The 26,711-nt window shown below is 40.6% G+C and overlaps 1 long non-coding RNA gene across 2 annotated transcripts; it reads right to left on the bottom strand.

Moving 5' to 3' along the window:
• Window positions 1–133: 133 nt before the first annotated feature.
• Window positions 134–22,038, bottom strand: LOC121143456. 2 transcript variants are annotated; one of them, XR_005880637.1, is made up of 4 exons: window positions 21,738–22,038; window positions 4,447–4,541; window positions 1,167–1,274; window positions 134–287 (listed from the first exon to the last, which is right to left on the bottom strand). It is a non-coding gene; the product is annotated as an uncharacterized LOC121143456 (long non-coding RNA). The 2 variants fall into 2 exon arrangements; XR_005880638.1 differs by lacking the exon at window positions 4,447–4,541.
• Between the last annotated feature and the right edge of the window lie 4,673 nt (window positions 22,039–26,711).

Here is a 26,711-nt window from a genome sequence, read left to right as displayed (position 1 = left end):
TTTTCCACTGAGATTATGTTCCAAATTTCCCATGTGTGCTTGAAGCATCAGAGAGTACACAACCACATACATGTACAGTTACAACTATAGTTATCCTGTGCAAACATTTTTATTAACATAAAAAATGTAGTGGTGTACATGATGGCTTCTCAGAAGCTCCATAATAGAGAGCTGGTTTGTGTCCACAGTGTCTTTTGTGCTCCACTCTTCTTCCTAGCAGACGAGCTTCAGCTTCACTGTTGGAGTTCAGGGAAGTTTCCTGGGACCATCTGAATGAGTGCAGTGGACTAGGGGAGGAAGGGAGAGAGGGACAGAGATGGAGGAATGGAGGGAGGAGAGAGAGAAAGAGAGAGAGGGAGGGAGGGAGGGAGGGAGAGAAAGAGACTTTAAATAATTGTAGGGCTGTCAGCCCACAATGCTCCATCTAGCCCACATCTCCACTCATGTAAGTAAAATCAGAGAACAATACATTATTCTGGGTTTGGGTTTCCTGTGATGTGCAACTAAACAAAATCCCACTTTTCACATCCCTTGCTATGCCCCACACTTGAAAGATTTCATCACATTTCATCTTTTCAAAGGCCTCAGTTGATAGCAAGATCAAAACCCCATTACGCCTATTCAGGTCGATTGACCAAAACTTTTAATACTCACGTTTAAATTTCAATAGCTGTGTAGTCATTTCTGAATTTTAAGTTGTAGTAATAAAGTTAACTGTAAAATAGCATGAGAATAATTCTAAATCCATTTCACTATGCTGTGATCAGTGCTTAACAGCCCTCTATAATGAAAGGCTACTAAACGTGGGGACTTACAGATACTTTCCTTGGAGGAGATATTAGGAGAAATGTGTATTTTAATAATAATTAATGATAGTGATAATAATTAAGGAATCTGGTACAGCATATACCTATTCTATAGGCAGGTGAGTGGTGAGGATAATATCTCAGCCAGGACCCTGGAAACCTCCTTCACAGAAGAAGCTTGAATTTAGCTAAGAAAGCAGGATATCCACATAAGATGTTGTTCCCACATAAGAAGGTTCTCACCAAAAGCCATCCTTTACCTCAGCAGGAGTATGAGAAGAGTCACCATCATTCCTTCTTCAAACCCTAGAGAAAACAGCAGGTCTTCCCTTCACCCAGGGAATAGCCTTCTAGACTAACCTTGGTTCCTTGTGCTCTTCCATCATTTCCAAGCCCGGAGATGGAGCATCTTCCTCTGTGGAGTTAATCCTCCTTGTCCTTCCTCTTGTGATGTCACTTCAGTTATACCTAAGGAACACAGGATGGCCTCCTCTTATCATTATCTGAACATAATCACATCTTCAGTCTCTCTTGTCATGTGAGTGAACACTCACAGGCTCCAGAGAAAAGTATCTTTGGGAACCATGATTCAGCTTGCCTTTCCTTCCACAGCACCTGACCCATGAATAAAACTGGTGTAGTGCTTCCGCACCTGTAGCATTGGCCATGCCCTTTTGGGTGTGGTCGCAGGTGCGGATGTGACCGGAAAAGAATTGAGTTGGGGTCAGAAGCCCCTTCAGGTCACGGAGAGCATCAGGGTGGCAAGGTCCGCGACCTTGGGCCTGGAGCGACTCGATAGTCACTGTGTAAGTTATTTTTTCCTAATAAACTCCACGTCACATTACTGGTCAAGCATCCCAATCGTTGGAAGTCGCTTGCTTTCAGTTCCTGCCTACCCTGGTATTGTTATCTTCTTTCTCAGGTCTTTGATGAGGTTGAAGATTAGACTGTCACAATTGTTCTCTCTTCCTAGATAGAAACATTTACGTACAAGACTTAAACTTTCCAGTTTAGGACAACTTCATTATAATCTCTATTATGCCTTTGCTGTAGGACTGGACATGCATTCTTTCCAACTGTTCTATGTTGCTTCTTTAGCAGTATGTCTTAAATTGTATATTTTTTTACTTTTCTACTCTTCTTATTTAAACAAAAATAGGAATTGTAGTGATATATTCACTCTCCTCACCTGTAGCACTTGCACTTTTGGGCGTGGTCACAGGAGTGGACATAACTGGAAAAGGATTGAGTTGGGGTCAAAAGCCCCTCAGGTCACAGAGAGCATCAGGGAGGCAAGGTCTACATCCTTGAGGCTGGACAACGCAATAGTCACTTGTTTCCTGTGTAAGTTATTTTCTCCTAATAAACTGCACATCATCTTACTGGTCAAGCATCCTAATTTCTATGCCAATAAACTGGAATCTACCACCAAGAACCATAGCCAGTGTCACAAGAGACAGGACAATAATTCATTGTAATCCAGCCCACGTTTCTGACATTATTATAAAATACTGGCTGATCTAAGCAGGGTTGACACAGCCGACTGAAACAAGCATGCTTGAGTTTGGTTTTCTCTGCCATTCTCTATATAAAGATTAGCCTTGTGAGAGAAGAAGCATTTATCTTCACGTTGGCTGTCAGATCAAGACTCTCAGAGGACTGACTCTTCCAGTTCCTTCCATCAGAGTTGCTTGAGGAAAAGACACCCAAAGAAGGCACAGGAGCTACTACCTTTGACTGGAATTGGTTCTGAGTAGGGGAAAATACTCTTGAACTGCTTCCCCATTTCCTCTCCAGACTTCCCACCCTCTGCTTTTCTTCACATGACCCTCAAAACCTGAAGGAAGGGCTTGCTTTCGGGGTGGAGTGGGGACCTTGAGTCTGACAAGAAGGACAGCAGCCCTCTCCTCCTAACTCCAGTCTCTGCTTTGTGGACAAGAAGGACTTGACCATATGTCTACCTGCCCACCAGCCACCCCCACAGTTGTTTTTCCACCCCTAATCCCACTGTTTTTCTTGATAGTATTTGCCCTTCCTCTGTCACCATGGGAACAAGTTGTGCTCTCTGATTTTATTGTTTGGGAGACTGAGGTCCCTGATGCTGATCCCAAAACATACTGTGTTAATAAACACTCCTAGACAATTGAAAGCACTCCACAGTCTGCTTGAAACTACAAAGGGCTTTCCAGATGAAATGTCATTTGTTTACTGGGACTTGACTAGAGACATTCTGTCTCCTGGAATGCACACTTCATTTCTTCATGAGCACAGTTCACTTGCTTCGTTAGAGAGACACATGTCCCTGGGAGTGGAAGAAGAAGGGACACCATCATCGAAGAATGTCATCACAGCCTAACTCAGGACATTGTTGGTATCCCAGTGCCCATCACCAACCTCTAGGCCTCCCCTTCTGTGTTGGAGCCCAGGGACATCCTCTAGGCCTGCCCTCTGTGCTGGAACCTATCACTATTCTCCAGGACCCACCCTCTGTGCTGGAACCTATCACCATCCTCTAGGCCCTGCCTGCTGGGCTGGAGCCCATGGCCATCCTCTAGGCCCCTTCAGACTCTCAGATGATGTTGATTAAGGTCAACTCCTACCCAAGCATTTCATTTATTAGGTAACTTTGGATAACTCCCTCAAAATGATGGATATAATTTATCAGTGGACTTGTGGAGGAGGGGAGAATTGAGCATGAGCATGGGAAAGTACTTATTGTGGAATGAAGAAATGGGGACGTCTCCACCCTCAACTCAACTCACAGACTTATACGTGATCTTGCTGCATGCACTTCCATGGACTTAAACCCATGTACTGTGTCAAAGTGAAAGATTAGAAGTGAAAGTACTCATTGTGGAAGGAAGAAATGGGGACATCTCCACCCTCAACTCAACACTACAGACTTATACGTGATCTTGCTGCATGCACTTCCATGGACTTAAACCCATGTACTGTGTCAAAATGAAAGATTAGAACCAAACCAGAAAATCATCTTCATTGGTGGCTTTTAGTCATGGCTACTGAGATCAGAGGGGTCCAGAGAAGGAGACAAGTAACTTCCTGTCTATCTCCTTTAGACATGCCACAATTTTGCCTGAAGCAATTATTTTGCTTGTTTGTAGGGTTTGGGGTTATTTTGGTAGGGGTGTTATTTGTTATTATTTTGAGGGGTTTGTTGCTTTTGTTTTGAATTGGAACCTCCTTGTGTAGTCCTGGAACTCTTTGTAGAGACCAGGCTGGCCTTGAACTCGGAGATCTGAATGTTCTTCCTCTCAAGTGCTAAGAGTCAGTCACAGAAGAGCTCTAGGGGTGAACACTATTAGGATAGCCATTCATCTTCCTTTCTCTAGAGCTAAGTTATTCATAGGATATTGGATTTGTAGTTGCAAAATGGAAAGTTCCTGAAAACCGGGACAAGTTTTGTCCAGTCCTGCTGTGTTCACATGATGGGTAGGAAATGGGGAATGAATAGCAAGCATGGATTTACAACTGTGAGACAAGTACAGAACAAAAGAAAAATCAGGAAAAAGCTGCAATGATTTGAACAGTTTCCAAAAGAGACACCAATGCTGATATTTTTAAAAAAATCAGTAGCAGGAGCTAATAATACAAGAGAAAAAAGTATTCTAGGAGAACTCACAAACACTTGCTGAAACTTGATGTCCAGCCCATGGAAGCAGTACAGACTATTTCAGTGATTCTGTGTTGTTCCTCGAGGATACTGGGCAGCCATTGCTAGATTAATAAGGAGAAGAAAGTTCACATACCAGTGAGCTTTGCCACAGGCCTCACTGCCAAGTTGTCCGGCTGTCGTGAGAGTGCCAACTCTACTCCACACTGGCTCCTAACCAAAATCCCTTTCAGACACCGAGGACCAAGCCACTCTTTTTGCCATCCACAAATTGAAATGTGCATGGATGTCAGCCAGTCTTCAAAAATTAGTGCTTGGTTCATGTAAACGATCCCCACACACTTTCACAGCTACTTGAGAACACACTGGAACCTAGCCACACACCCAGCTATGGGAAAAGGACTGGCCTCCTCCTGTAGCCATGCTTACTCAGGTTTCTAGAACTTTCTATGATCTTTGTGTCCTCATCCTCTGGATGTGTGTTAATCTGATGGAGACTTGAGTTCCTAAGTTGTCATTTCTCAAACTGTGAACCCAGAATTGCAGTGTTTGCATCATCCGGTGGCTAATCATAAAAGCCAACTTGGAGGTCCCACTCAGACCTGCTGAATTACACTCTCTCAGATGGAGGTGGGCACTCATGTGACTCTGACACACACGGAAGCGGAGAAAGAGAAACAGTGTCCTAGGTGAAGCATGGTCTCCGGGCCCCTGTGCCACACTAGAGTCTCTTGCCACTTCACAGACCACGAGAAGTAGCCAGGTGTGATGGCACAGATCTGTTAACTCAGAGGGAGGTGGAAGTACAAAGATGAGTTCAAGGTCAGCCTTGGCTACAGTGAGAATTTGAGGCCAATCTCGGCTACCTAGGAGCCTGTGGGGGGGGGGAGACAATAACAACAAAACAAAACAAAATCCCTGACATCAAAAAGTTAAGAGTATTCCAAATGCACACTCCTCTCTGCCTCATTGACCCATTCTCCTCTCCTGCAGGCTGCCTTGCTCATTGGCCTCATTCTAGGTCAGATGTCTCCACCCAGCTTAGCAGCCTTCTCAAGTGACCAAGATTGTGCATTCAGTCTGCTAACAATAGTCCACATCCCCTCTGTCCCTTGAACCCATATTCTTCCTGCCTCTCCCATTCTAATGTCAAGTTAGTGGTTGTCCTCTCTAATTTGTCATCAGGTTGCTAAAATGTACCCTGGCAAGCGACATCCCCTTCTCTGCATCCTCTCTCCTCCCCTCCTCCCTTCTTTTCTTCCTCTCTCCTTCCTTTTATCCCTTTCTTCCTTGGTCCCTTCTGTCCTTTCTCTCCTCTTCCTTCCCTCCCTCCTCCCTCCTGTCTTCCCTCCTTCCTTATCACCATTTTCCATCCCTCCCTTTCTTGCTCCTTCCTTCACTCCTTCATTTCTTCCTTCTTGCTCCCCATGACCTCCCCCACCCAGTCTTAGCTGCCTCCCTCCTGAGCAGCTTCCATCCTTGGGCACAGCGCATTCTATGAACTTCTGGAGGAGCCCTTGCCATAAGTAGAGCTGTATCAATGCCTGTACCCAGCCAGGAGCCCCCAGCTGTCACTCAGAGTCACTGTGGAGTATGGTAAGATGCAAGCCTGCAGACCAAACAGTGGGGTCCTAACTCCTCCTAGGGACAGCCTTTTAAATATCTGTGGACAATTATCACCTCCTCCCAGGCTTCTTGTCACCAAGCCTTAAATCAAAACCATCACTTCTCACCACATGCTGATGCTTTGTATGTATATAGCCCCTGTCCTGCTACTCATCCATTTGGTTCTTCCTTGTCTCTTTTCAAATGGCTGACTTAAATCATTGCCGGGGCTGGGCATCAGTGTAATTCAACCTCTGAACATTTCCTGGTTGTGTCTATACACCATATTACTTGAGGAAGGTGGGGGTTTTCCCCATTAGGGCCAATCACTATTTGGAGATGTGCCAAGTTCTTGTTTTAATATCATTTCCAAGTATGACCAACCACCATAGTTTTTAAGGAGCCTTGAAAAATGAACATATATGGTGGTTTTACCCCAAGTACGCAGAATTTTCAGAAGGTGGGGGGGCTCTGAAGGAGGCTGAGGCTTTGAAACTCTGGTCACTCTTTTGCTTGATCATCTCTAGGGTACCACTGGCCTTTTTTGTTTGTTTGTTTGTTGTTTTGTTTTGTTTTTAGAAAACAAAAGAATTAAAGCTTTGACATTAATCTGTGAAAATGCTTTCTGTCTCAAATAACCAGCTACTAATTCATGGAGACTTTCTTTGGTAAATAAGCAGAAAATGAGATTAAACTATTTCCTCTTTGTTCAATCTCTCCAGAATTAGAGAGCTTTCTAAACCCCCACAGTATTTTAATGTAGAATTTCAAATACAAATAGACAAGCAATAATTACACATTTTACTTCATTCAAGTAGTACTACAGAATAAATATCTTTCTAAAGTTTTAAAACCCTAACCCTACAGGTTTCAGCTTCCTTAGCCCTGGAGCTACCAGGCAACAAGAGGCCACAAACTGCTGCCTGATTCCAATGGAAAACCCCAACAAAGGTGAACAGGAAATGCCCCTCTGCCAGCCTCAGAAGACATAAGTGATAGGCTTAGTGTATGACCAAACAGACAACGAACACAAATCAAATCCTCATCAGAAACAAAGCTGTCCACCATAGGCAAAGTCCGAGAACTTAACTTTTAGAGTGAGCGTTTCACTACACAAGATGGTAATACCATTCTCAGCACGACTAAGCTACTAGAGAAATTACCTGCTGTGCAGAGAAAATCACAACATGAATGATACACAACAGCCCACTCACAACAGCACTCCACAAATACAGGGTCATTTGGAAGAATTTTACATCACCTGTCATAAAACCACTTCAGCAACCAATTAGGAACTCTCTAGAAACTAAGGAGAGAGGAGAGAATTAGAAAATCTTGGGAAAGAGATGGAAGTTATTTCTGTCAATCAAATATAGTATGGACTTGGAAGACAGAGTAAGCACTACAAATGTGTACCATAGCTGCCCAGGAACCCAAGAATACCTGGCTTGGTAATGCTAGTGCTCGGTTTTCAACAGAGGTGTCAGACGAATGGAACCCAAATCCTGAGACCTTTCTCCAAAAGTTCCAGATTGCAGAAGTGCCACCTTCCAAGTGGAACAAGGAGAACAGAAATCTTGAGCTATTACGATGGAATGATTTCTAGCAGAAAAGAGAAAACCAACAAACTGAACTCCTGGCTATAGGTTTTCAACCATTTTAACTTGGACGGTGATCCCTATGATGTGAAGTGCCTGAGCAGCAGCAGGGGCCCAGGTCCATGCCAGAAGCATTGGTTAGGTCTGAAATGTCCAGCACAGGCTACTGGGTTTGAACATTGGCACCCAGGTGGTGGTATTGTTTTTGTTAAGGTTGTGTGGACCTGTTAGCTGAGGTAGATAGCTGGTGGTAGGCCTTCAAGTCATGTCTGCTGCTGGTGGCAACCCGAGATCCCTGCATCTTGGTCCAGTGGCAATGTAAAAAAACAACCGTCAAAGATGCCAGCTACCACAGGGAGAGCAGCTCCTGCCACCCCTGCCATGGCAGGCTGCATTCTTTGAAACCAGGAGCCATAATGAAGCCTTCTCCTAAGTTCCTTCTAGCCGGTATTGTCTTAGAAGGATGAGAAACATGACTGACAGTGGTTGGCTCCAGCTTTATGTTTCAGACCTGTACCTTGTGTTCAGATGATTAACAAGTTTCCCAAGGGATACCAAAGCAGTCAGTCTGTGGCTTGATTCATGAGAACCAAACTTGAAAACCAGTCACTCTGTGAGGCCTAAGAGCAAGATGACTCAGTAACCCTCCCAAAGACATCACAATAATGTACAAAACACTTCCAAAAGTTAGACAAAAAAAAGATTTGAAATGTGCCAGAACCACAAAGAAATCTGAGTCAAACATGCATAATAGCAATGTATCAAAAAATCCCATTATTCTGTTAATATGTATAATTGTATGCATTTATGTGTCAATTAAAAATAAGTTTTAAAAAACCCAAATGAGTGAAAAACCATTCAAAACAGCATTGATGTGTGTCATTAAAACATGAACTATATGAACCCAAGAGAAAAACACAGCAACCTCAAAAATGATGTAGAATGTGTTTTCTCTTGCTCTCTTAAAATTGTCCTCATTTGCGTCCTAATCTACCAGTGAGATCCATCAGGGTGACACTGAAGGAGAGATGCCTGCACTACAGATCCCTCTTTAATTCTCCAAAAGAAAATACTGATACTGATCTGGTGACATGGTAAGAAGTGGTTGAAAAATCTCATTTCACACCCTAAGAAATTTTTTTTGTAGTTTTGTAGTTTTCTAAGTAAATCCCACTCTATATTTAATCAAAATCTCCACAATGTTTAAGCCTAAAGGTTCATCATCTAATAGCTGAAAATGTTGACATGGTATTAATTGAACAAGGGCTATTTTTGCACATCATTTGGGGATAATGGGGTTTGGGGACCGGGCTTCAGTCTTGCCCTAAACAATTGACTAGTCTTTTAGAAGATGTCGGCCATGAATTCATCTATACAGCTCCCCAAACCACAAACTCAGAGAGCTGTCAGCAAAACAATCCACTCACGTTTCCATTCATTGATTTTAGTGGCAATGGGAAAGGATGCTGCCAAACTACTTTATAGACTCAAAATACAGCTGTCCACCCTTTTCCCATTCCCATTTATCCTTTTACAAGTTATTCTTTTCTTTTAAGGAAAAAAGAGAGGGCTCTTATTGATAATCAGTTTTCCATGAAGATGCATTTTCAGAGAGTAGGATGCTCCTAAGTAGTGCGTTTCCAATCTGATCAGGCTTGTTTTGTCTGGCAAATGAATTATGTAAACCTTATCCACCAGAAACTGTTTCAAGTCAATTAATTGTTGTAATTACTTAAGATTTCTTTTTAATGAATATAGCTCTCCAGGGATTCGGTGATATCCTGTCATCTGTAGGGCCTGATAAATGAAATGTGATTTGTGGCTCACTGCAAACTGAACCCTCATACATGGGCAATGTCTGCGTCCTGTGTGCTCGTTAAATGGAAGCGATGCCCTTGATGGAAGCAGGGACATTCATTATGGATAGTTCTCAGTTAGCTTGAAAGTGAAGGGACAAATGGGCTGCTCTCACCCTTCCCACTCTCCTCTCTTCAGTCCCTCTGGAAAGGAATTAACCAAGCCCATGACCTCAGCAAAGCCACATATCATGTCACTATCAGTCTCATCGTTCAGCCTCTCATCTTCATTTGATGCAATAAATTGAGGTCTCAGGCAGTTATTTGGGAAGTTAATACAAAAAAAAAAAAGAAAAGAAGAATGAAGGATTAGTTTTTCAATCTTTCTCTTTTTGTTCTCCCTCTCCTCTTCTCTCCTTCCCCAATCCCCCACCACCCTTCTCATCATTTTAAGGGGTCATTTCTCTAGGACTTGACAAAATCAGATTTCTTGTCCTTTCATAGATGTCCCATTTCCAAGTGATTAGTAAACTACATTGCACCTGTAAATAAAGAAATCTGAAATAGCACAACAGTGTTGTGTAAAGCAACATCCCACACTTCTTAAATATAAGCTTATCTTCCTTAGCAGATCAAAGTCTGTATAAAGCGTGTTTCTTAACAAGTCGTTCATCTTCTGTGGTATTATTTTTGCCCAGCAAATCAGGCAGTCCATGTCAACAAAATGGTGTGTTTTTTTCTGGGACATTTCCACACCACAGACAGTGTAATCATGAAAAGATTTCTAGTCAAGAAGTGAAATAAACGTTATCAGATTCACAAAAGTGTAATAGAATCTTCACTATCAATGCAAGTATGTGGTTCACTTCTATTACAATCACTACAAATAAAATGCATTTGACCTTTGAAATCTACCATTTTTGCTGTAATTTTCTACTAGACTGTGAGACACTGGTTATGATGTGTGCCTATGAGACATATCAACTAGAGTTAATCCACAAAATAGCCCATTGTGACTAAAGTAGTACTCGTTAGATGAAAGAAAATTAAAATTCTACCTCCTTTATTCATTGTTCTACAAATTCAGGACCTCTGAACTCAGTTTGATGCATCATAGACAAGAAAACACTAATTTTTAAAACTGTAGAACTTTTCATACTGTAATTTTTATCATGTTTTAAGTCCAGAAAAATTTAGTGATATCAAAAGTTTTGAAATTCAGAAATATATTAAAGTACTCATTCAGTAGATAAATATTCTTTAATGGCTGACAAATACCTAAGTATTGGGAGTTTGTGACAGAAATGTCACATTGATAAAGAGAGCTCACTGATCTTCCAGAGGACATGAGTTCAGTTCCCAACACCCACGTCTTTAACTCCAGCTCTGGAAGACTGGACACCTCAGGCCTGCAAGGGCACCTGTACTCATGGTCACATAAACACATGTAGACACATACTTAAGATAATAAAAATAAATCTTTGAAAAAGAGACAGAAGCACTTGGTTAGACCTTTTGGTCACATGGTCTACCATCATGTTGATAAACCATTTGATGACCATTTACCATATGCTAAGCACTGTCCTCCTCAGTGCTTCCAGAACAAGCCATAGGCCTAGCTTCACAAACTCACTGAGTCTCCTTCCTTTGAATAGATTGATCAGCGAAACAGACCAGACGGACTGAAATACTTAGCTTCAGTTTATTCCCTCTATGACAGGAGCTCCCAGATGCCTTGGTCTGATCTCTGTGAGTCCATATGTAACATATTTATTATCCACCACCTGTGCTGTTACTTCCTACATGTGCCAGGGAAGAGTCCCTAGCTTGGCATGCTAAAGAACCACTGGGTTCTGATCCTTGTGCCAACACAGCATAGCTATGTAGAATCTTGCAGATTATAGAAATGGTTTCTCTTCTTCCCTCATCTGCAAAATCAAACAGCACTTTTGAAGGTGGTGGCGGTGGTGATAGTGGTGGTACCTTCCCCCTTAAATTGGTGTTAAAAAAACAACATAGCAAACTTAATGTCTCTTTGCAGTTGTAAACACTAATCAGTAAGTTGTTACTGCAGGGTTACCATCATCTTCATCATCACAGCCATTTAATTAGGGTTCTCATTGTTGTGAAGAGACACATGATCATAGTAATTCTTATAAATAAAGCATTTAATTGGGGCAGTTCACTCAGAGGTTTAGTCCATTAGCATCATGGTGGCCAGCATGGCAGCGTGCAGGCAGATGTGGTGCTGGAGCTGAGAGTTCTCCATCTTACAGGCAACAGGAAGTTGACTGACTTGTCACACTGAGGCAAGCTTGAGCAAAAGAGACCTCAAACCCCACTCCCACATGACACGTTTCCTCCAACAAGGACACACCTCCTAATAGTGCCACCACCTTTGGGGGCCATTTTATTTCAAACCACCACAGTTCAGTATCATTGAATTTCCTGATGACAAAATGGCACAGAGAAATTAAAGAGTATCCCCAAGGACAAGTGGCTGGAAATATAACTAAAATTCAGAACGTATTTCTTTACTCAAAATAAAATGAACTTCTTAAACAACCTCCAGTGTGGACATCCAGGGCAGACCAGGCCCACTTACCAATGGTTTTCTTCTCTCTCCATTCATCATCACCAACAACCATATGTATACAATGAAGTATGCAGTGATGATCATATACCCGAGGCTCTGGATTCAATATTAGTTTAGTTAGAACAAGTCTTTTCCCACAAGCATTCACAGAAGAGCATAGAAGAACTGAATAACAAGCCAGAACAATTAATAAAATACTCACTAACTGTGGATAACTGGCTTTTTTAATGGTGAAATTGGTACTCACATTGATTAAATAACTTGTCTAAAGCCAAGAAGAAAGTAGTTAAACAAGGCTTTCTGTTTCCAACTCGAATCACCTAAAAACTCTTTAAAAGTACAGTGGGATTCCCTATTCAAACTATTTTCTCTCTCATGGAAAACCGCTTGTGGCTGACAGCACCTACCACTAATATATGGGAGGTCAAGTTCCCCATCTTTTTATGGCTCTGAAGTATGTCTTTTATATATTTTAATAATTTATCTAGTTTCTGCGTATGAATGTTTGGCCTGCATGTATGTATGTGTGCCCATGCCTGGTGTCTGTGAAGGTCAAATGAGCATCAGAGCCCCTGGGACTAGAGTTAAGGATGGATGTGAGCCTTAATGTACAGGCCCTCTGCAAGAGCAGCCAGTGTTCTCAACTGCTGAGCTGTCTCTCCAGTATCTCATGTGTTTCTTTCCTGGGAAGTCTAGTCTGTGTCTCTGTCTGTCTCTCTCTTTCTCATTTTTAGACACACTTAAAACTGTCTTATCAAATTCATAGAGTATTCTTGTTGCAATTTTCACTCAAATTTTATGAAGTATACTATATAATGCAAGAAAATTATTCTCACATATTTTATACTCAGTTTCTCCATTCAAAACGATTGCCTTTCTTCTAATTTCTCAGCTTTTACCTTTTTAAAATATTATTTTATTCAATTTAGGTAGATGTTGAACATTTCTGGTCAAATTTTTTACTAGAAGTTATTAGATCCATGAGTGAAAAAATGTATTTCCACTAAATTTTCTAAGGTGCAATTTCTAGTAGAAAATTTGATTTGCTCTTTTCTAATGCTTATTTTAGCCAATAAGGCAAATATGCAGTTGTCCACCCAAATACATCCTTTCCTTTTTCTTGTATGAGGGATGCTCAGACTTGTCAGCCAACCTTGCCATTGTCCACAGCCAAGGGACTCTGAGAGGGTATGTGTAGAACTCGGCCACCTGCAGAAGAGTCTATGCTTCTGTCCTAGAATGCAGACTCCAAATGAATTCTCTTTAACCACAAAGTAAGTAACATTCCAGAACTACAGCTAGCAAATTACAGCTGTGAGCCAAATCTGGCCTGTGACTTGGTTTTTTGTGTGGTCCATGAGCTAAGAATAATTTTATATTTTAATTGTTATAGATAAAAAAGAATGAATGAATGAGAGGGCAAATGAGGGAAGGGAAAGAGGAAGACTATACAATGCTAAAGGTAGGACATTCACTGTCTGGCCCATTACAGAAAATGTTAACCCAGCTGTGTTCTGGAGCACAGTGATTGACGACAGAGGAAACCTGGGACTGAGTCACCACGTGGAGCAGAGTGTTCTAGAATTCCTCACCGCTGGTCTCTGAATTGCCCTCAAGAATAGTAAATCTGTTATATTCAAGGTCTCATCAATGAAAGAGCCATTAATCATCCAAACAGATAACCTTTTAATTTTTCATTTGCTTTCTTACAATTTCTATGTAGAAATCTTTGTCATATGGGGGCAGTAGTAATTTCTTCTGTCTCGCAGAAACAAACACCTCACCCCTCCCAGCCTTCTTTAGTCTTACTGTATTATCTAGACCTTTCAGAACTTTGAATATTAGCAGCAAACACCCTTCAGTTCTTCGTTCTAATGATGACTCTTCTTTATCTCAGTGAAGTAGATTGTAGATTGTTTCATTTTTCAGGTTTTGCCATAAGTGACTTCATTTTTATGAAATTGAAAAACCTAGTTACATTTAGAAATCATGCAAAACAAAAAAGAACAGTGATTTGAAGCTCTGAGAGATGTTTGCTGGGGTCACTGAGGATTTGAGGAGTGCCACTTATTTATTTATTTACTTACTTACTCTTTACTCATTTATTTATGTATTGTAATGATGCCTAAGAAAGAAGTCTCAGCTAAGGGACTGCCCAGATCATATTGGTCTGTAAACATGTCTGTGAGGAACTGTCTTGATTGTTAAGAGGGCCAATTCTCCTACATGCTGCACCATTCCCTGGGCAAGTGGTCCTGAGTCATATAAGAAAGCCATATCATACAAATAATTTTATAAAATTTATTTTGAATTTTTCCATGACTATGTTCCAGTATGTGTTTCTTGAATTAAGTATGGTAATTCATGGTTTCTTTTGTCATTTTGTTTTTTAGTGTTTAGATTGCTAGGATAAATTTATATACATTCTATTTAAAGTATTCAATTTCCACAATATTTGATGAAATAAAGCCTTCTTAAACTATTTCTTTATCTTTTTATTTTCATTTTTCCTGTTATTCAAATCTTCTGGAGTTTTTAATTTTTCAAACTTTTCATTTTTTGTTAAAATATATTTGTATCATTTCATCCCTTCTTATCCCTACAATACCTTCTATAGCCCCCTCTCAAATTTATGGAGTTTTTTTCCTTTACACAGACATATATACACACATACACGATGCCCCTTGAGTCTGTTTGGTGTTACTTATACATATATGTATATGTTTTTAGGGTCAACCACTTGGTATTAGAATGCCAGTTAGGGGACTCATCCCTGGGGAAGACTAAAGCCCCCTCTCTCAACTGCCCTTAATTGCTCCTGGCTCTTCATATAAGAGTGGAGCCCTGTCCAATTTCCCCCATACATTTTGAGATGTCAACTGGTATTAGAATTATTCAAAAAGCATGCATTTGAATTTATTAATATTATTTCATTAGTTTTCTAGACAATTTATTTTGTATATCGTATTCATATACATTTCTCACTTTTACTGGGTATGGTTGTTAGGCTTTTATTTGTTTGTTTAGAGCTTCATATAGCTCAGACTGACCTCTAAATCAGTAGACAGATGAAGATGAGCCTTGAGTCTGTATCCTCCCGTCTCCAACTCCCAGGTGCTAGAATTAGGGATGTGCAACTGCACCTAACTCTACCAGGCTCTCTTATTGAGCATTCGATTCTTTTTTTTTTTCTTTTATACTTCTGTGTGAGCAAAATTTTTATGCTACTGATTTGTCTCTGGGCATTATTAGTCACATTCCCCATAGGCTTTGAGAAATAGTGGTCTTCTTCATTTTAAAATTGTATGTTTTATAGTTTGGGTGTCCCTGAAAGCAAATCTTAGATAAGCGTCTGCCTGTGTGTAGAATTATCTGAGATGTGCTTAAGTGAGGGCTGTGGCTTCTGATACTGAAAAGGAGTAAAGCCAGGAGACAAGCTAATAAGTGATCTGATGCTATGGGGAACCAGAAATGAACCAGTAAGAAAACTAACATGCCTTTGGGGTATCCCACTGAAGGAAGGGAAGCAGACTACAGAGCCATCAACACTCTCCACTGTGTTAAAACCTTAGTTGTTGGGGTAGTCATTCCTGTGAGTTAAGTGAACTGGGATAATTTTTTAAACAGAGATGGTAGTATTGACAACCTGTGGTCATCTGAAGATGCCATTCAGTCTGTCTTAGCAATAAGTGAACGTGGACCAGTGCCAGGCCTCTGATGATAGTACTATGGTCTGCTGCCAAGTGCAGTCAAGGCTCTGCCTCCCTCGGGTAAGCACTTTTCTAGGGCATAAGTTTAAAAATGCCTTTAGAATTTAACAGGAGTACTCATTACACACTTAAATATTTACCTGAGTTGTTATATGTATATTTTATCTTTAAGAGATTTTGTATTTCAGGGCAATAAAAATATTTTTAATGTAGCAGTTTCACAAATTTCTTCTCTCCATTCAATTTGTGTGTTCTCTGGTGTGTGGTTGTTCAAGGCATTTAGCATTTTATACTCATTTGAATTTTCTTAATTTTGATATAATTTCAGACACACAGAACAAAATGAAAGGCTAGATGGAGACCTCCTGTGCAAACTTCATTCAGATTCACAGTTTGTGTCAAGACTCTGTTCCCTTGGTCTATTTGTCTGTCCTGTAGATGGCATCTTGTCTTGACAAACGGAGCTTAGTGATAAGCTTTAAAGTCTTTCATTTGATTACTCTTTTAAAGGCTATTTTTGTCTTATTTCATTTAATTTTCATACACATTGTTCTTTTCTATTCTTTTAGGGATTGTTGGGTTGGCTGGTCTTAGAAACCCAGATTCTCATGTAGCTCAAGACTGGATTCAAATTTACTGGGTACCCAAAACTGACCTTGGCCTCCTATTCCTCCTACCTCTGAGTCCCAAGTGTTTCGATTACAGGTGTGTCCCAGCACGATATGATTTTCATATCATTCTAACATAAGGATTTTAAGCTATAAATTTCCTATAACATTTATGTTAGTTGTCAATAAATTTTCAAATGTTTCTGTGATTTGACTTTTGTAATCCTTAGAAGTGTGTTGACTCATTCTAACTATTTAGTATTTTTATTAAGACCTTCATTTTTTGTTTTGTTTTGAGACAGTGCTTCTCTGTGTCCTGGAACTTGCATATAGACCAGGCTGGCCTTGAACTCACAGAGATTCGCCTGCTCTGCATCCTAAGTGCTAGGATTAAAGGCATGTGCCAACACTGCCCTGCTAGACCATTTTTATTTTAAACAAAATTTGTCATAATCAGAGAACATACTAGAAATTTTGTAGTATAAATTCTTTTAAGCTCTTTGACATTTATACAATACATCTTACATTAACCTTCATGTTATATTACTAATCATACTATGCTTACTAAGAATAATACACATCTTGAGTTGTTGAGTATGGTAGTCTATAAGCATAATTTAGTTCAAGATGGCCAGTAAGTGTTCTCCATGGCTTACTAATATTTTTGTCTGCTTATTATAAAAATTGCGTGCTGAGAGAGACCTGCATCAGTCTCAAGCTTTTCTGGAAATGATGGGTTCTTGCCTCTTCATCATTATAAAATGGATTTATCCCTCACACCACTGTTTTTCTTAAAGTCTATTGCATCTGAAGTTAATTCCGTTATTCTCTTGTGGTTGCTGTTTGCCTGACGTTTCCTTTTGTTCCATCTTGGTCTTTATGTACATGTTCCAATAAATTACCGTCCACTCTGTTCGTCACTGCCTTTTACTAGTATCCAGTGTTTAAGAATACACCGCTGATGTGCTCTCAATTGGTCCAGTTTTACTCTTATTTGCTACCTGTCCTCTTTTGGTTTCAGTTCCCTGATCTCCTTTCTTTGCCTTATTTTAGATCACCAAATATCTTTTTAACGTTTTTGATTTACCAGCTTTTAACTTACTATGCTCTGCATAGTTTAAGTGCATTGAATACTGACTATAATATGTGTCTTAATTTCCATTATTTTACAACCCTTGCTGTACTACTTCCTATCTTCTGTACTATAGTTTACATGTGCATTACATCTATATACTAAACATTTCACCCATAAGAAAGTTATGTAATTACTACAGACAGACCCATGTAGTTTCAAAGAAAAAATTTAAAATTATTTCATATTTACCTGTGCATTTGCCATCTCTAATGCCTTTCATTCCTTCCCCAAAATAGAAGTTTCCATCTGGTCTGTGTTACTTTCCATCAAAGATCTTCTTTAGTGTCTTTAGTGAATTGCTGCTGTTGACAAATTCTCTTGATTGTTTTTATTTTGAAAATGGTTTTCTTTGTCCTTATTTACATGGAACAAATTTAATAAATATAGAATTTGAGGTTGTCAGTTGTTCCTTATTTCAAAACTTTAAAGAAGTTACTTCATTCCCTTTTGGTCTCCCAAGTTTCTTGTGAGAAATTAGTGACTTTCCCAAATATTCTTCTCTTGCCTACAAAATGTCTTTCCCTGGCTATTTTATAGATGTTCTCGTTATGTCTACTTCAAACAACTTTTCTTCTTGTTCTTCTCTTTTCTTTATGAGACTCAAATTACAACTATCTTCCGGGTATGGGTGCTGGCCATGGTTTCAGATGGTTTCCTGAAAGCTTCTCTTGAAATAATTATATCTTTATCTGCACTATTTCATCACAAACTCCTCTATCAAATCTAGTATGCTGCCAAAAACATGCAGTACTTTTAAATTCTTAGGTATTGTATCTTTACTGATACAATTCCTTTGGATTTTTTTTAATGCTTCATGCTTCCCTGATGAGATTTCCTTCATACCCACCCATTCATTTGAAGCCTATTTTCCTCTGTATGAACAATAATTACAGTAACTGTATTGAAAACCTCTTTGACAACATCTGTGTCATTTTGAGACCACTTTCTATTGACTTCTTGCTTACTTGAATATGAGTCACATTTTCCCACTTGTCCATGTGTATGGCAGTTTTAGACTCTGTCCTGGAGATTAGATATCCTATACTGTCAAATCTATAGATTATGTTTATTTCCCTAAAATGTAGTTGTTAAGCAGGTAACTAACTGGCTAAAGTCTCTTAGCTGTGGTTGGGTTGCTTGAAGTCCCTTCCTAAATGAACTGTTCAGGGTTATTCAGGATGGTCCCTTGTGTAGATTTTTAAGTTTCTTCTCTCCTTTAGTTCTGTCTTTCCTAGGACTTTCCATCTTAATTTCCAGCTGCCAAATAATGGCTACTGAAGCCACAAATATACCTTCTTATTTCTTATTCATAGTCTCCTCTGTGTTGTCTTTATAGTTCTTTGGTGTCTTTTTGTCCTTCATCTCAGATAGGCAAGTGTTCCAGTGTCTTAGAGAACTTCCCAGACATTGACATTGAGAACTGACATTTTTCTTAGACCGATCCAACTTGGATCCATTTACACTGAGAGTTCAAACCTTTCTAGCATGTATGACAGGAAGTTGTCACTTTGCCTCGGTGACCTCTATAGTGCATTATAGCTTCTTTCTTCTTATCTAACTGTGGGTACCCCATCCTGGCAGGTGCCCTCAAAAAACCAGGTTCAATAATCCAAGTTGTCCATCTCAGTTGCACTCTGGGTCCCCTGCTCACATGCAAATGTTTGTTTTGAGCAATTAATTTTCTCTAGCTACTATATCATTCTGATGGATACTGATTAGTCTTCTATGGCATCATCTTAGGTAGTTTATAATGAAATAATGATGATAGGCAGATAGTAGACAAAAATATACATAGAGATAAAGAGATAGATAAGTATATAGCTAATAGATGCATAATTGATATATAAATATAAAATAGAGATATATAGGTAAATACAGAGATACAGAAACAGAAAGAGATACATAAATGATAGTAAGAGGTGACATGGAGATATATATAATATATATATGAGAGAGACAGAGAGATACAGAAATCAGATGGTAGAGATACAGAAACAGGTAAAGGGAGGAGACTCAGAGGTACAGAGATAGCACATGATAGGGAGAGACATGGCAAATGAAACTTACGTATGCACACTTAGCCAAGGAAACATTTTACCTGCTCCCCTTCACAGTGTACAGTGTTTCTACAGCCTACTGAGTAGGACATTGTGTCGATGTGCAGCATTGAAACCGTTTAATAAGAAAGTTCTGTGCCCATAGAAAAAGTACTGTTACATCTGATTATCCTTTACATTGCCACTAAGACCGGTATTAAGTTCACATTTATCAGTCTCTGGACCAGGACTTGGCCTGTATCCAGCAGTGTCTCCAAACCATGTTCCTTCTATGTGTTCCAAATGTCCAGTGCATACTTCCTGCTTTGCCTGCCCTCCACAGGCTTTAACCCGTGGCTCCTATACTATAAATGTTTCCTTCTGAACATGTCTATTGCCTCTTCTGCACTCCTTTTCTTCTTCCAAGAGAATATATGAAGTAATGTAGCCAACCTCCAAGCTTGGCCCCTCCCTCAGACACTCTTAAACCCTTAAGCATTTGAGCACTCTGCCCCTTTGGCATCCAGATGCCTCCTCCTCCTCTCACTTTTTCGTTGTCTGTTGTTACTTGGATGTTACTTTTCATACCCACTAAAATCTCACAAACTAACTGGCCATTTAAGTCATGCTGACAAAAATCTTCCAAGCAAGGCATAGCAGAGAGTATGTGTGAAATCGCAGTTCCCCAGTTTAGCCAGTCATTTCTGTCGATCAGCAGTGAGGCTGTGTAGCCACATTTGTTAAGCCTCGTAGACGGCCATGCATCACAACAATGACTGCTGTAAGAGAGGAGGCTTTCCCCCACCTTTGGATCTGTCGGTGATGCTTTACAGACTCATTGCATCACTCACTCAAGCTGTTCGTGTAGAATAAAAGTCATCAGAATTGGGAGGAAAATAAAAACCATTTCCCAAAAGTGCAGAGGCCTGTGAAAATGTGCTGGCACTAATCATCAGGAGTGTAAACTTTTTATTTCTCAGTTAATAAGCACCACCTGTGTTTATAAAAATCTCTGATGACTTCTGGTTTTTGTGCCTCATGTAGAATATCAAATGATCTCTGAAAGGATTCTACTGGGCACATGCGGGTTATTAATGCACTCTAAAAATGCCCCCACACGACTGATGGCACCTTCATTATCCTCCGTCTATTTCCCATTCTACACTTTCTTCTTTAATTTTTTTATTGAAATGATATAATATAAAAAATCATCAGCTGCCTATAAATCAATTGTCTGTGACATATTTGGGGGAGAAAGAAAACATCAAGATTGCCAATAACAGTCACTCAGTCTCATAAAACTTGTAATCAACTTCCAAGCCAAGGCGTAAAGTGTAATATATTGCTGCAAACCTATAACAATAATAAACTATTTGAATTGCACCTTCACACTAGCACTCGTTAATATCAAATACACATGGAAAATTTTTGACAGTCATTCATTTTAATGGGCATCTGTTTGCTTTCAGGTTGTGTCATCTGGTATTATGGGATAGAGCTTGTTATTGGAAGGGTATAGGGACAAAGAAAGAGAAGTGGGGGAGAAAAGAGAGATCAGGGGAGAGGACAGAAGTGAGAGGGGACAGGGAGAGACAGATGACAGGTTAAGCTGTGAAAACTACAATGAGGAGTCAATCAATGGAAAACTCTAAATGCAGTTTATTTATTTATGTCAGCTCGAATGAGGATTACACCAAGTCTTTAAGAGGCAAATCCTTAATCTGATTGTTTACAAAAAAATCACCACAAAGCAGTGGTTTGAACACTAATAATAATTTGTACCTGGGTTTGGAAAATGCCACTCACGTTTAAGGTTGTGCTGGGAAGACCTCTCTACCTCTCTCTCTCTCTCTCTCTCTCTCTCTCTCTCTCTCTCTCTCTCTCTCTCTCTCTCTCTCTCCTTCTCCCTCTTGCCCAACCCTACCCCCCACCCCTGGTTTTGCCCATGTGGTGAGTGGAATCTCAAATCTCAAATTCAGAGCAGTTACCCTGCTAGAGAGCATGTTGGGACTGAATGACTTTTAATGACCTCACTGCACACATCACACTTCCCCTGTGGTGCTCAGTCCTCACCATTGTGAGACAGCAAACAGACTCTACCTCCTGCTGATCTTGCTAAGGTTGATTCTCAGAGACAGCAGACAAGCATATGGGAGATATTCTTATAAAATACAGCATGACACTTCCAGGGCACACTCATATATTGCAATACTCACTGTAAACAAAATTCTTGATTGATGGTGTAGTAAAACACCATGAGGCCGATCGTGTGGTGTTCCCCAAAGCTTCAGTGGTGGTGCTGAAGTCAGTGATGGCAGTCAAACAAACAAAATGGAGTTAGTTGGCAGAAGGTTTCTTCCTACCTTAGGGGAGGAAGAGACAGGAAGAGATCTTGGGGACTTAGCTATTCAAAACATAGTTTGGGAACCACATCACCCATCCTGGGCTCTGGTCAAAGGTATAGACTCAGGCTTCACAGACTTGCTGATTCCTATGATCATCCTCCAACAACCCACATGATCATGAACTCCTGGCAGACTGTCTCACAGAACACTGTAGGATGTTCTGGAAACTACCTTTGTGACCTCACGTCATCCACCACTGAGCTCTGATTTTACCGTGAGAACTTCCTAGAATTGCTGTGCATTGGAGCTCGGGAATCACTATAATTTAATGTTATGGAATTATAACTTTCCCTACACTAGGCTAACTGTCTCAGACTTTCTCAGGAGAGTCTGTGGTGTCTGTATGATTCCCTTCCTCTGATCTCAGGTCTTAGGTGATTAAAAAAAAGAGAGCTACTTCCCCGACTGTCAAGCTCTCCTTCCTCTCTGCCTTCTCTGTGTCCCTGAGATATAATGGGCTTTGGGAACATGAGCATCTCTCTTAACTCACTTTCCTGTCTGCCTGGAATTCCCTCTGCATCCTAATCTAAAGGATACCATTTCATTCTTCACCAACATCCCAGAACCCACAGCATGCTGGATGTGAGGGAGAAATCAGTTAAAACCTGCGTGATAGGAACTGGGGAGATGCTTAAGTCTGGGAAAATGCTGTGTTCCATGCTAGAATCCATATCAAAACATGGGTGCATGCCCACGTTTATTATAGTCCCAGCTCCGGGGAGTCAGAGATTGGTGAATCCCAGAAACTTGCTGGCCAACCCGTCTTGCCCAGTCAATAAGTTCCAGGTTCAGTGGAAGACCATGTCTCAAAGAAAGAAAGGAAGGAAGGAAGGAAAAGTCATTCAACATTGACCTCTACCCTCTACATATGTACAAAACTCTATACAAACATACAGACATCTACACACAAATCCTTTATAAATGTACAGGATGGATGGATGATGGATGGATGGATGGATGGATGGATGGATGGATGGATGGATGGATGGATGGATGGATGGATGTCAGGTGTAGAGAAACAAGGAGACTAATTGATGACTATCAGAACACAGGTGAGAGAGAACAGACTCTTTCAGAGCCCTTTCAGAGGGCTTCTGTGCTACCTGCACAGGGACTGCAGTGTCCCAGGCACCAACATGGAGATTCTCATTGGAGCTACTCTTCAGGGGAACAGTGCTCCTCTGCTCATTCACAGCCATAGCTGTGCATTCTCTGGCAGCCTTTTCTACACCTCTAAAGAAACCCCATCCCCGGGTGCTCAGCTCAGAGCAGTCAAAGCTGCTACCCAGAGAAGGAGGAGGAGAAGAGAAAGAGGAGTGGAGGGGGAAAGAGGAGAAGGAACAGGTCAGAGTAAGTATCAGGAGTTGAAAGGATCAGGGATGCTCGAGCGAAAAGACATACCCACAAGAGGCAATGCCACCCACGCTTTATCAGTGATACTAGGACAGACTGCATGGAGCATCCATCAGAGCTCTCATTGGATGCCTCAGAAGAAAACCATCACCGGGAGGGGAGAAAGGGCAAAAGAGCTTGCCAGAAGGAGGACGAGACCAATGCGTCTGAGTGAAACTGTGCAGCAGCCCAGTGGGAAAAGATTGGGCTGAAGGGGGTCTCTTGGGGGAAAAACAGCAGTTTGGAACCCTGTAACAGTAAAGTCCTACCTTATTGGTGGGTGACAGCTGTTGGATGAAATCTGTGGCTATTCAAAGCAAATGGATGGTTCCCTAAATGCTTTAAAATTGTGCTTGTTGGAGTTCTTTTTAAAGTACTTGATGTGCAATATTTGAAATAAGCACCATCAGGCTTTTGAGCTAAAAATGTCTTCATCTTTAAACATGGATTGGGGATTTGACTCAGCAGGAGAGGGCTTGCGTAGCATGCACAAGAACCTGAGTTCAATTCCCAGCACCACATCAAAGCAAATAAATAATGAACCAGGTGCAATGGTGCATGTCTGTGATCCCAGCACTCAGGAGGCCAAGATGGAGGGCAAAGAGCCTGAGATCACCCTGGCGACATAGTGAGATCTCATCCCAAGGAAAACCAGAGGCCAATGATGTAGGCCAGTGGTAGACAGAGCTCTTATCTTAAATGTTTGAGGCCATAAGTTCAATGGTCAGCATCACAAAAATTATTTTTTTGATTAATTCATTTAATACATAGGGCCAATGTACAGGGAAGCCACCCATGGGTCATTGATACACTGATGGGTGGAGGCTGGTCTCCAGAACATTCCATGAGGAGGTAGAGGGAATAGAAGCTGTTCAAGTTAATAAGAAAGTTAGTTTTGTTTTGTTTTTAAGGTAGTAACATGAGCGAATTGAACATGGAATCATCCAGTTTGGCCTAAGTCTGACTACCCTGAAGCACCACCAAGAAACACAAATCGTGTTCACTGAAATTTCCTCAGAGTAGAGACAGCTAACATCTTCAACCTTCTCAAACCCCCTACACTTGACCAAGAGGTCTGATTATTTTATAGCACCTTATTATGTCTCACTATAAAACCCCAAATGCCACCTTGAGTCCTCTTGCTTATTGTGTCTGCCTAAAAAATGCTGTCTGTGTTTCCACTGACATCGTTGACTGGATTTATTATGCATGTTTTTTTCTTTAGCAATAAAATCATGTTAGTGGCGTTTATGTTGGTATTTTTTTTCTTTTTCAAGGTAGCGCCATTAGTTGAGAGCGCAGGCTGCATCACCCTTCTTACAACATGCCCAGCCATGAGGAACCATGTAGATGGGAAAAGAAACACTTTGCTGCACACCCAGAAAAGGAGCCTCTGTAAGGGCGCAAGGGGAACCCCACGTGAGGCTTCAAACACAGGATCGGATATTATCAAAACAGACTCCACTCAAGCCGACGCTATCAACTCTCACATGCAACTGTTTTCTGACTATATCAAACACCTTTCTAGAAAGCAAGCAAACCTTTTAGTGGCCATGTTTTGTATGGGGGTGGGGGTGTCAGAAATGCAGAACACAATTTTATAGTTCATGTTCCTTCCATGGGTCAGAAAGAAGCTTTCTATCCAGGTGTCCCATGGACCTTGAGAGAGATGAAGCTTTTCATACTGGAAGAAAAATAAACCAATTTTTAGTACCCCAAAATACAATAGCTGTTTTCAACCTGGTGTATGTTTACACTGTAGGGACCATTAAAGATATCCTTGGAGGCAGGTGTAGTAGATTTCATTTCTGCTTTTACAGGCATAATAGCTGCACCACAAGAAATGGCAATTCCACCTTTGTGTCGAGTTATGCTAAGTGAGGACAGAAGATGAGTGACTTCACGTGAGCACGGGAATTATATAAATGGGTTATTCAGCAAAACCCACTGCTGAGTTAAGCTATCTGATTTTTAATCCACAAGGGTTGAAATACAGTAACAAACACCTTTACAGACATGGGGCACTTTGGTACAAGGTGACCTGTTACTGCTTTGGCTAGGAAATGCATGCTCATTTAAAAAAATCTTTTAAGAAATTCCTGAATGAGAGCAATAACTCTACACAGTAACTTACAGAGACATATTGGGGGTGTTCAAAATATGAGAAAATAAATCATAATTTGAAAAGATTATTAAAGAATCTGACGCTTCAGGTTAAAACCCTTAACCAACTCCTAGACAAACCTTCCAATGTTAATCCATCTGAGAGGCAACCTTGCCACACTGTGTGCCCAGCCCATTCCAGTGCCCACAGAACCAACCAGGAGCATTGCTTCAAGAGGAGGTCATCCAACCCTCAGGCCGAAGTTATTAATCTCATGTGACTTTGCAGAAGATTATTGATATTAGAAACAAGAAATGTTTCCTTGCTTAAGCCTTCATGAACCACTAAAGGAAACCTTGAAGCAAATCTTGTTTCACACAAATGCTTACGTTGGCTCTGATAAAAATATTAATATGTTCGTAGACAATGCCACTACTTAATGCACATTGTAAAACTCTTGCAGGAAACAAGGGAAGGATGACGATGTGTGACCGGGAATGTTCCAGTGTTCCCAGCACGAGCATCCTGAATCCAGGGCTTGGAATTCTGTCTCCAGGTGCAGAACCTGAGGACGTGAAAGTTGGTCATGCAGGTTCATTTCCAATACCTGCCACAGTATGAAGCCGCCACATTTCTGGCCCTGAGGAGAAGTTCTCTTTCCTTGCAGCAAGATAATGTTTTAAAAAGCTGACTTTTAAACCTCTTGCTGAATTTTTTAATGGATTAAATTCATCATGTCACCAGCTGCTGTGCCGCTAATAGAGCCATAAAACACTGTATTAAAGGATTACCCATGCAAAATTTCCTCTGGTGCTAATGTGAATTTTAATACTTTTAACATTTAGTTGAGATGGGAATGTCCAAGAACAGCTTGTTCAATAGGTTGTTCTATAAAATTAAGTTCGTCGTCTCATCAGAAATGCCAGGACTCCATTAAGCTAAAATTTTACAGAGAGGCTAAGATGATTCACTGTGCAGTGTGTGAAAGGAGGGAGACGGAGGGAGACAACATCTGCCCCTACACTGATGCCGTTTCAAAAAGCAAGGAAAGATAGAAAAGAAGGGAAAATGTAAAACTGTCCTGAATCTCATAAGTTCTCAGAAACTGGACTCCACAGAGAAAAAAATAAAATAAAATAAACCTCTAACTCTGAATATGTAGGAAGCCAGTTGCCACCACCCCCAAGGAAGCTGATCATTGAAAACTCCTAAACATATATCCCCATGAATGCCATGTGTCAGAGAGAAAAGGCTCTTATAATGCGGTGATCATACAAAATTACATAGAT

The sequence above is a fragment of the Mesocricetus auratus genome, unplaced genomic scaffold (assembly GCF_017639785.1).
Source record: "Mesocricetus auratus isolate SY011 unplaced genomic scaffold, BCM_Maur_2.0 Super-Scaffold_100013, whole genome shotgun sequence".
NCBI lineage: Eukaryota > Metazoa > Chordata > Mammalia > Rodentia > Cricetidae > Mesocricetus > Mesocricetus auratus.
This window is presented reverse-complemented; position numbering and strand designations above follow the sequence as displayed.